The 12,229-nt window shown below is 40.6% G+C and overlaps 1 protein-coding gene across 1 annotated transcript in view; it reads right to left on the bottom strand.

Moving 5' to 3' along the window:
- Window positions 1–7,520, bottom strand: part of unc5db (unc-5 netrin receptor Db) — a 150,524-nt gene extending 143,004 nt beyond the window's left edge. Inside the window, exon 1 of the mRNA XM_056746555.1 lies at window positions 7,407–7,520. The gene's annotated coding sequence lies outside the window, so the exon portion shown is untranslated. The remainder of the gene's footprint in view (window positions 1–7,406) is intronic.
- Between the last annotated feature and the right edge of the window lie 4,709 nt (window positions 7,521–12,229).

Below are 12,229 nucleotides of genomic sequence, written 5' to 3'. Positions count from 1 at the left end.
TTAAATAAAACAAAAAACAAAGACCCACAAGGGGGTAAAATAACAAAACAAGGGAATATATTAACAGAGACAAAACAGGAACGATGACTTACTAAATTAAACTAATAAAACACTTGACTAAACTACACTGACTAAACTAGACAATCCTTGCTGGACAAAACGCAGGCACAGGACAGCCAGTCTTGAACAGACACCGAACAAAACGAACTAGAACAGGACAGAAAACACAAGGACATAAAAAGGGGAACCAAATCAAGAGAGGAAGAGGTGCTGGGCATCAAATCATTAACAATCAATACCCAGATAGCACACTTCATCTGGCTTACGTCTATTTGACGTCTGCATTTACATCCGAAAGACATCTACAATCCATAGTTTACTCATCTGCAATACGTCTCGGAAACGTCTGAACGTCTGTAATACGTCTGCAGAAATGTTCGTAAGTGGGAGGAAGAAAGGAGGCGGGGTCGGTGTGACTGGGAGACAGGAGTATAATTTATTAACACAAGACGTTGCGTCAGAGAACTAAATAACTTTCAGCAATCAACTTAGATGTATCTTGACTTTTATAGATCTCCGTTGGCAAGATTCCACTCGTTTCCAGAACTCGGTCTGTAAGATTCCACTGGTGATCAGAATTCGGTCTGTAAGATTCCACTCGTGATCAGAATTCGGTCTGTAAGATTCCACTCGTTTCCAGAACTCGGTCTGTAGGATTCCACTCGTGCTCAGAACGCTGCTGCCAGTCTCCCAGTCGGTCTCTCTCTGCCTCTCTTTTGTTCCTGGCCTGGCCATCTCCTCACCAATCACTGTAATGAGACGCAGGTGATCTTAATCTGCAGTTGACCTACTTACTCACCGTCTTTCCCGTGGCTCTCCTCCCCGGTGCAGACGTCACTAAACCACGCCCCCTTGCCACATACCCCCACCGCCCGACTCAGGCAGAGGCCCCATCCGGCCTGCAGCCTCCCCCCTCCTCCTGGAGAGGAAGTCGGCCACGACCATCTGAGACTCCGGTATGTGGATCACCTGAAACTTAAAGGGTTGTAACGCCAGATACCACCGGGTGATCCGCGCGTTGGTATCTTTCATGCGGTGGAGCCACTGGAGGGGACCATGATCCGAATGGAGCGTGAACTCGCGCCCCAGGAGATAATAACGGAGGGCGAGGATGGCCCACATGATCACCAGGCACTCTTTTTCAATGGTGCTGTACTTAGTCTCTCTCCTAGAGAGCTTCCGACTGAGGTACAGCACCGGCCGTTCTTCTCCCTCCGTCCCCTGGGACAAAACCACCCCCCTGCCCCGATCCGACGCGTCCGTCTGCAACGAAAAGGGAAGAGAGAAATTCACCTGGGTAAAAGCCTGCTGGCATGGCTCCGTCCACTGGACGGTATCCGGAGCCTCCTTTCTAGTGAGGTCAGTCAGCGGGCTGGTGAGGTCAGAATAATTAGGTACAAACCTTCTGTAGTATCCCGCCAGCCCCAGGAACTGCCTCACCTCCTTTTTGGTCTTGGGTCTCGGTGCGGTCGCAACTGCTGCCGTCTTATCAATTTGGGGATGCACCTGACTGTGACCCAAGTGGAAGCCCTGATACCTTACCTCCACACACCCAATTGCACATTTCTTCGGGTTAGCCATCAGCCCGGCCCCTCTCAGTGAACTCAGGACCGCCCTCAGATGGTGCATATGCCGCTCCCAGTAATGCTGTAAATGATGATGTCGTCTAGGTATGCCACTGGATACGCAGCATGCGGTTGCAGCAGGTAGTCCATGAGCCGTTGAAAGGTGGCCGGAGCTCTGCATAAGCCAAACGGAGGTGTCACAAATTGGTGTAATCCAAACGGCGTGGTGAAGGTGTTTTTTTCTGTGGATAGGGGAGAATACGTGATCTGCCAATATCCTTTCGTTAGATCCAGTGTCGAATAAAAACGAGCCGCGCCAAGCCGATCCAGCAACTCGTCAATCCGTGGAATCGGATATGCGTCGAACTTCAACACAGCATTCACCCTTCTGTAGTCCACGCATAATCGAACCGAGCCGTAGGTTTAAGGAACCAAAACTATCGAGCTCACCCAATCACTACTGGACTCTTCTATTACCCACATCTCTAGCATCGCCTTTAATTCTTCCTGAACCACCTTTTTCTTGTGCTCAGGTAACCTATAGGGCCGACTGCGAACTACCACGTCCGGCTTGGTCTCAAAATGGTGCTCGATGAGGTTAGTGCGACCCGGTAGGGGCGAGAACACATCCACAAAAGCCGCTTGCAACATGGCCACATCGGATAGCGGGGAGGGTGAGAGGTGATCCCCCGGGGTCAGAGCGAGAGATTGGACTGGGTTGCTCGCTTCCGGCCCAAAATCCTCCTCTCTACTCAACACCGTCGCCAGCATCACCGAATTCACCTCAATCCATTTTTTTAGGAGATCGAGTTGATACACTTGATGTGCTCCGCTCCTATCTGATCGCACTACCTCATAATTGAGATTGCTTATTCGCCGTGTGACCTCGAAAGGGCCCTTTCACTTTGCGAGTAACTCAGAACTCGAGGTGGGGAGCAATGCAAGAACTTTACTTTCGGAAGAAATAAAAAATAGGCAGAAATTAAAGCCAAAAAATCCGGCTCCTGTGTCTCTCCCTTTAGGGCTCACTCTAGATGTTATCAAAGCACGATCATGTAAGCGCGCCATAACAAAGGCTAAAATATATATATATATATATATACAAAAACAGCTCAAAAAAAGCGGACAGAAAATGAACGCCTTTATTTTTCTTTATTGTCGCCGATCACGTGCAATGACTCATGTGTGTTTTAAACTGAACTTTAAACGCTACAAACTCTTCATGTGAATGATCAGCGGAACGATCTGTCAGTAACTGATGAACTCACATGGACTGTCATCTGACAGGTGAAGCTCATTTTAAGCCTGTTTACATGAACAGACTCACTGCCCCTATGTGTTCTGCAGGTTGTTTTTATTAAAATGATTGTGTAGGTATGAAATTACACGACGGTGAGTAAATGATAACAGAATTAAAAATTTTGGGTGAACTTGGTTGAGACATGCTTAGTATCCAGTGCTGTGAAGGTGGAGTTTCACTGCAAATTCTCACAAACAAATGTTGCATTTCAGCTTGTTAGTATTTTCAACATAAACGCACCACTATATATTCAACAAAATAAAGGCAAAAAAATAACCCACAAAAATGTCAATGTCAAGCACTGTGCATGTAAAGTCCCCTTAGATTTATGGTATAGATGCTACATAAAGTGAAATAGTTTATCTCTGAACTAACACCCATGGAACTCGTGAATGTGACTGCCATTTTTCTTGCCTGAAGTGTCTGTGCATTCTCATTTTGCATTCACTTGACATGCACATTATAGATTCAAGACTCGAAGTCAGATGAAACGTCCTACGCTCTGTTGGGGATTTGTCCTTAATACAGATAAAGTAGGCGCACCTTTGTGGAGTTTCTGTCTTTAACAGACAAGCAATGAAAATAACATTTCCACCATGGAAAGAGCAGCCACAATCGATTTCTCCTGATTCAACCAATCTGCAGACAAATTAAAATAGATTTTAAGTAATAGACGAATGTTAAAAGATGTGGATTATGTACTTTGAATTGCTGTCATGGATTCTTTCCCATTCAAGTTGGTCTAGAAAGTTGTGTAGTGCCTGAGACCGATCAGACAGGCAATAACTAGTTATATGTCTTAAATAAATAAACAACAACCCTCACCCAACCAGCAAGCTAGTCGCCAGGGGGTCTACCCCCAATCTGCAACTAACACCGAGGCACAGGACCAGATCTAAGGGGGGGCCATAGCAACCCACACCAAACCATCAAGAGAGTATTTTATGACCGACTGGAGATGAACTCTCTTTACTCAATGACATACAATCCTAAATACATCTATATAGAAATGTACATATATTAATTTATAACCTTTCCATGTATTGATGTTCCTATTGTTATCTCTGTCTTAAAGGTGCAGTGTGTAAAAACGGTCAGTCCAAAACAACAACAATGCTGTAGCTTGATGACGCTGTGAAGGAGCGCGGAATGATGGGATCTGTTGTCTTCAACTCCACCGCTGATGGCCATCAATCGTACGGGAATGAGAAATCATGTTAGCGGATGAGGTAAAGTTTTGTAAAGCTCGAAAAAAGCTAGTGGCTTACTTGACGCTAGACACTACTTCCACATTTGTCCACGACACTGTTGTCATGCGGTTTCTATGTCATGAAAGGTGTTAACAGAGGGTAACGCGGATGGGATGCCATTGACAGGTGACTGCACAGCCTCGTGTAACTGTTTAGAATGCAGATTTTCTCACAATTTACAGTAGGTGGAAACATCTGAGATATTGTAGTACTCAGGTGAACAAAATATATAGCACTAGCCTAGAAGTTTTTGAATATTTTACTGCAAAATTGTTACAAAATGTACCTTTAAGCATTAATCCAAAGTAGTTGTAATGAATGTGTGTATAACTACTAGAAATTTTATTTGTAGTAACTCTTTTAACCAGAAGATCTGTAGATCATGTTTGGTGTCTATGAGCCGGATTTGTGATTCCTTAATGTTAATGTTTGTTGTGTTTAGGTAACTCTTTTCGTATTAGTTTTTATTAAACCCTTAGATATTTCCATTTTGGAAGACAAAGACAATAAACTTTCCTCGAAAGGTGCCATCTCCTGATGGCACCTGTTGGATGTGACATCCTTATAGCTTAAAAGAGACCACCATCTCTTTGTGCTGTGTTTTTCTCTCTTTTCTCTTCAACTGGACCCTTAAGTTTGTGCCAGGCTGCGGCCTTGTCTTTCCATATACCGATCCTCTGCATCAAAGTGGTTCTCTCGGATCATATCCAGCCAAGATCAACTAGAGCCTCAACAAACTGAATCAGGACACTTTAGACTTTTGATGGGCAAGACACGCAAGTATCATACTTAGTCTTATGAATTAATGCATAGAGGATCATAAATCCTTTAAACAAAGGTGCTTTACAAGTAAGAAACTGATGTTTCGTTCAGGCTATTGATCTTCTGAATATCAAATACTGCTAAAAATCCATGCTCTATTCTTCTCTCTGCTTCAACTCCAACCTTCTGTCACCAACTGTATGTGTGTATGTTAGATAAGTATGAGTCTAGTCTAAATAAAGTCTCGTTTTATGTCACATGTGACGTTGTTTGTAGTTGACGTTGTTTATAATCCAGAGTCCCTAAACATGCAGATTCTTTCTACCTGCTCGTAATGCTAAGAGATTTCCCCCAAATCATGAATTTGATCCAGATAATATGATTGATAATAATCAATTTAATGAATCCCAATTAGGATTTAAATTTGTTTCCCTAACAAAGGGTGGTGGGAAATATTTTAAATTTTATAACTTATAATTGTGATCAAAGCTCATGATAATTTTGACAAATTGGGTGAAGAATAGTGTCTAAATAATACTGTCCTCATTGAACCCCCTACACTTGTTTGTGAGTGATAACGTGTAATTCAGCAAAGGCAGGAACAAGAGTGTGAATTGGTACAAACAGGCCAGAGAGAAATGGAAGAGCAAAGAGTTTCTGTGATGGGATGGAGGGCAGAGAATGAGAGCAAGGGTAGTGACCATCACTTCTGCCCTTTAATCAGAAGCATTGTGTCAAAGAAAGAATGAGCATGGAGGGTCCACACTGGGTGCAATGCAGCACCAGAGATTGGACCGTTTGAAGTAAAAGAGAGAACACACAGAGAAACAGATTAAAGACAAACTAAACTTCAAGTTTGCAACAGATGTTTAGTGTATCTGTGTATTATGCTGCTGAATTAACATTACAGGTTTTGTATGGGCAAGTCAGAGAGAATTTTACTTGCCAGACCGGACAAGTAACTTGAAAAGATAATAGTGCAACATATATGTAGAATAATGAAATATGTGCATTAGACAGAGCTGCTGTTTGTCGTGATTGTGCTTGTTTGTGTGTGACAAGAATCAATGGCTCACTTAGTCCACGCGGACTCACTTAATCACTTAGTCCACGCGGACTTGGAATCCTGTTATTTAAAAAAAAAAAAAAATCCCCAATCTATCTGTGGTTTTGTGTTCATACAATTGTAGTCAATTGGGACAATGTTGTTTGGTTCGTTTGTGTTATGTTTTTATTTCACAAAAAAAGAAAGACATACATGTTTGGAACGACATGATGGTTAGGACATGGTGAAATAATTTCTATTTTTGAATGACCTACAGTATCCCTTTAAAGGTCCGGTGTATGAAATTGAATGGCATCTACAAGTGAGGTGGCGAATCGCAAAGAACGACTCACTCCACCCCTCCCTGTCGAAGCACTACAGTTGCTGACTCAGGACAAAGATGGCATCACGTTTCTGCTTCTTTGCCAAATGAGATCATGATTTTACGAAACTCACTGTAGAGCAGCTTGTCCGTTTAGGGCTACTGTAGAAACTACATGGTGAATTCCATCCAGGGGGACCTGCGGTGTATGTAGATAGAAATAGCTCATTCTGAGGTAATAAAAACAGAACACTTCATGACTTAAGGTCTTAATATAAGTCTGAACACATAGTTTTGTATATTATATTGCATTTATGTGAATAGATCTTTCAAAAATGACACATTGGACCTTTAAGGGAGAAAGTCACATGCAATTAACTCGGAAAGAACTCAAAGTCCAGAAATATTGCGTTCTGGAAGTCTGCTCACATCAAGTTTCTTTTTCTTCTAACAGTAAATTATGTCTTGGATCCACTTCAGTTGCATTTTTAGCATCACAGCCGAAAAGGATCTCTCATATGGTTAACACGCATAGACGTGCCTCAAGACACTGATGAGTTTTCACTTCCTTAAGAGACGAACACTTATGTTCTCCCTCCATTTCGCAAACAGCTATAGTTCTTCATCCTGCTTTTAATAGCAGGACATCTGGCGAATTATGGCAGTTTGCTCCACGAGTGAAATTAGCTTCCCTTAACAACCTATGATAAAATCAATAATAAAACAAAACAAAAGCAAAATACATTATTATACCGAGTATACAGGTTCTTCATCAATGAAACATTTGGTGCCGAATGCAGGGCAACAGTTTTACAATTTGATAAAAAGAAATCTGTAAACATCCACCATTGCTGTTCCACAGATGCTCAACTCACAAGAGGCAACGCTTTCCATTACCGCTTCATTCTACTTTTAGTACTTTTGTTGATCGTAATCAAAGATAGAAGTAACACGCCAGGCCTTATACAGCCATTCTTTTCTTTTTAATACCTACAGCATCTCCCTTTCGAAGCTCGTAGCTTCACCACATCACCTACACAACAAACAGAGAGAGGAATGGAGCAAGCTGTTTCACTCCCAATAAAGTTTAAGGGCGCATTACCTTCCAACTGACATGGAGAAGAACATCTGCTCCAGAAGTCTTCAGAGGAGATGAAGAACGAGAACAGACTCCTGAATTACAAGCCCATGCGGCCCGTGTGACACATCCTGCAAATCCAAATGGATGCCTATGACTTTATTGGGAAAAATATGATGCGAACGCACCGCACTAGGCGGCCGCTTGTTCGTAAACACCACATGGCACCATATGCCTGTTTGTCAGAGCCAAAGATCTATTTATAAAAAGAGAAAATAGAGATACACATGAGGATTTTCAGTTTTATTTAACAGAGACGTGCTCGTACTGATGTGGAGATGAAACGATTGAGTTTTTATACTGAACATTTCCCAGATGTATCCTATTAGCAAAAGCTTTCCTGTTTGTTTCGACATTCTCATCTCTCTACTGCTGTTCTACTAAAATCTCTGAAAATGATCAAATACGTTCCTCATTCAGTGCATTACCACCCACTGTGGAGTATCATGGGTGTACCTGTCACAGATGAGTAGTCCCTTCTTGGCCCGAATGTTGTCACTTCAAATACCAAAGGTCTAGACACCAGATATTGTATCTTCTTGCAATAAGTCCTCTCTAAGCTCTGTACATTTCACAGCAATATACGACTGCTACGGCTTAAAACAATAATATGAGAAAGCGGGTAATATCTCGAGGGATGTGCAAAAAATACCCCATCCAATTTAGAGAATTGTTGTCTTGGGGAAACAGGTGCTGTATCCTGTGGAAGACCTGAGAACCGATGACAAATGATGAGACACTCAGAAGAGATACGCAGTAACATCTGTTGCATAAAATGTTAAGTGTGGTGTTGCCCTAGATTATGTCAAGAATTATACGTTTTAGAATAAAAATCCGGGGAAGTGACTTTGTAACATAACTGCAGACATACCTGGAACTTCCCCTGGTCAACCAAGTTAAGATTCAATTCTATTTAATAGCTTAACTCTGAAAGAAGAACAAGTATTGCCTAATACAATAATCAGATTTTAAATATTTTGTTTTTTATAACTTGTTTTTTTAATAACTTTTAATTTAATTTTCTGTCCTGACCCTCATAAAATGTTACGACAACAATAATTGCGGCTTGAAATGTTTTATGAATCTCCTACAGCCCTAATATATTAGATTAAGTATAGCAGTATAATTTGAGATGGGTTTATGCAATATTTGACCTTTGTTTTAAGTCAATAAATTTAGAGAAAGAAAAGAAAAGAAAAACACTATGAAAAGCTAAAATATGAATAACTACAAAACTGGACAGCGGTTAACACGTTGTTTCTGTCTGAAGCCCTCATACTACTTTTGTGTCAAGGAGAGAGTGAGTGTCATTTTGTCAAACCAGAGGTGACATTGAAGCATATGTTCATGTTAGATAACAACTCTGATGTCACTTCCATATTCTATACTGCCCAATGTCAAATCTCAATCTAAAGCTTTATAAAGCATAAACTGTCCACAACATCTATAGTACATCTTGAAATAAAATGTGCATTATTTTTTGTTATTTGTTATCTATTTTCTTTCAGCTCACAGCTCTCAGGTTCTTTTTCGTTTTTATTTACCGTCTTCCAGCACCATGATTAACCTTACTGTCACATTGTTTTTGTTATAGGCCTACACAAAATTTTGCAAGGCAAACAGTGACGGTGGCTGTGCTGTACCTCGGGAAAAATTCATGATTCACTGCACACGATCTGACCCGCTATCCTGCGAAAAGAGCAACAGTCGACGCCCCCAAAGACACAATAAACACATTTAGGATTTGTCTGTGTCTGGTTGTGATAAAACTATCATACAATTTGAAGCACCAAGAGATTTAGACAAACCAGACAAATGCTGCTGAGGAATAGGCTAAGATTGTTCATACCCTCGTAAAACAGATAAGATCATTTCAAGAGATAATCTCCAAAAAGAGATAACTCCATCTTTAAAATTGTTCTAAAACATTTTGTTTATTGTGCATTCCAATTATTATGAAAACCAAACTGCAGTTTGATTGTTATGATTGAACCCTTGTGCATCATTTAAAAAAAAAACAGACTTTTAAGACTCAAAACACGGTCTTAAAAATATTATACATAGATATTTTTAAGGTGACCCTGTTGTTTTTCGTAAAGAATAAGGAATAATTCTAAACATTTTCCATATACTAAATGTAAATCAGATTTTTCTATTACGGTCTTGGATTTGTTAATAATTAACAAAAAAAATTCTAAAAAAATCACACTTAGGTTCAAAATGGATTAAAATGTGCTAAAACCCTCATAAAATTATTATAAATTCAATTTATTCCACTTTTACTACTTTACCAGATCTTATCTTGTTTATCTACAAAAAAATATTTTTTTTTTAACCGTGTTTGTGTACATAATGCCAAATCCATTATGCCTTTGTGGTGAAAACTGTACTAAGGGGCTTCTGAATTTCTACATAAAAATCAAGCTAATTTTTTATTTCAGTTAAAAAAGGGATAAAAAAACATGTTTGATTGAAAAATATTTTCTAATCTCAGTAAGCTAGAGTGATTTGAATATAAAGAGTTAGATTAGTGATTTGCAGTAAAATATGAGGTCTTTCTTTCAAAACAGTATACACACACAAAAACTGTTCAGTACACACCTACAAACCACACTTCGACATCTATACTAACACATGTTCGGTTTGCCCACCTTGTTGTATTATAGAGCAGAAACAGGAAAACTGAAATGCTCCATAGACTGAAATGGAGAAGAAAGCATCAGCAAAAAGTAGCACACATTTAAAAGGTGTTTCTGGATGAATTTTCTGGAATGAATTTCTGGAGATGTATTAATTTTTCATAATTTTGAGCCCTTTGCCAACATAATCAAAGGATTTTATGTGGAATGTTTGATTTGTACTTGCATGGCAAACAGAAAAAAATGTGTAGTTTTAATAGGTTTCAATGAGGACATGTTTGTCCAAATGGACCTGAGTGTAACAATTGTATTAACATAGTTTAATATTAAACATTTATGAAAGAAAAATAGAACAACATAAAAATTCCAATACACAACTTTTGTTAAATTTTGTTATCTTATTTTAGAAAAAAAAACTCTTCATTTATATAAATATATGTAATATAAAAATATAATATAATACAGAATATTTTCTGTTCATGAATTAGAATGAAATGGGACAGTGATGCAAGGCAATGAAAAACGTTCACAGAAAGTGTTCCAAAAAATTCTTCAACAGAGGCTTTACAACCAATAAAATATCCTAAGCCCTGTGAAAAGAAAGGATATGAAGACTCAGTAAAGAACTGCCGTTCAAACCTTCAAAACAAACCACATACAGGAGTTCAACTCAACTCGCAACTGCATGTGTCATATTAAACCTTTACACAGTAAAATAATGGTCAGATAAGCGCCGTTCTTGGTGCCGCAAAGTGCTTTGAGAACGTCTATTCAGGGCCATAAGCTCACAGAGGAGTGAGCAATGAATGCATGGTTTTGTTCCAATTTCCTCAGCCTGCGAAGGGAATACAAAATGTCAAGCAGCGTTTCATTCAAGCAGCTAAATAATTACAGCGGCGGAGGACGCAGCAGGGGCAGAGGCCTTGTCTCTCTGAGAAACAAAACAACGATAGAACTATCACCTTCTACTGTCACAGGCAAAATGAGAATCGACTCCGTCACAATGGCTGTCTTTAATCGTGTTCAACTGCCAAATGCTTTTTGAAAACATAATAATTGGATTTGTTTGGATGGTGAGAGTGATGAATTTTCCCTGACATAAATTTATGCCACGTTAACAAAAAGCCGACACAAGACATGAATATTTTAAACAAATTCGAAGTTACTGATGCAGTTAGACGTAGAATGGTGTTAAAATCTTAGTTTTGTTTTGCTGTCACTTAAATCAGAATCATACAAAACTAAAAACGGTTTTCTTAAAGTCCACGTGAACCGCAAGTTGCTAAATTCTGTAATCCGCACGGCGCAGGTGCACTCTGTTGTGTCTGAATCCACTTTTCTAGTTTAACGACAGGAAAACGGTCTGCACGCCCGGGCGCATGGTCTAAACAGGTTGTCCTGATTCTCTTAATGAGTATTGTGTGTTCCCTTTCGAGGGGACTCGCACTGCGTCGCCATGGCAACGCTTTGGGGAACACCTCAGCGTGACCAGCTCTGAGCAATGTTCTGCATCTCGGCAATGTTCCGCAATGTTCTGCATCTGAGGCTGTATATATAACTAGTATCGAAGCAGGAGAGTTAGATTATGTCCCCCCTCTTGCTGCTTCGGTACACGCCGATCTGGTGGAAGTCATGTCAGCGGCGGCAGCCCAACTGACAATAGACTGGCCGCAAGATAAACCAAATGCTCGTCCTGAGAGTAAGATGGACAAGCGATGTCTTAAGCATAGCACACAGCCCTCACAATGCAAGCTCCCCTTCTTTACTGACCTACGTCAAGAGGTGTGTAGGTCGTGGTAGCGTCCTTAAACAGCGCGAGCTTTCACGCCACAGACCTGCATTTACTCTAAATTTCAGGGCTATAAAGAACAAGGTTACCGGGCGATGCCGAGAATAGAACAGATGCTTGCGATCTATCTGTCTCCATCCGCGGCTTCGTCCCTAAAAGCCCCTACCTTGCCATCAAAGCCATGCTGGGTTACATAGAAGGGCAAGGCATATGCGGCAGCGGGGCAGCCCGGGGCATGTTTACACTCTGTGTCACTACTTCAGGCGTATCAGGCTGATGCGCTTCGTGAATTGGTCGACACGGGGCTGGTGGCAGTGGATGTTTTACAACCCGTCCGTCATGCTATAGATGTTTCTCTT

The sequence above is a fragment of the Triplophysa dalaica genome, chromosome 4 (genome assembly GCF_015846415.1).
Source record: "Triplophysa dalaica isolate WHDGS20190420 chromosome 4, ASM1584641v1, whole genome shotgun sequence".
In the NCBI taxonomy this organism is placed as follows: Eukaryota; Metazoa; Chordata; class Actinopteri; order Cypriniformes; family Nemacheilidae; genus Triplophysa; species Triplophysa dalaica.
The sequence above is the reverse complement of the archived record's forward strand: the minus strand, read 5'-3'. Positions and strand labels throughout refer to the sequence as shown.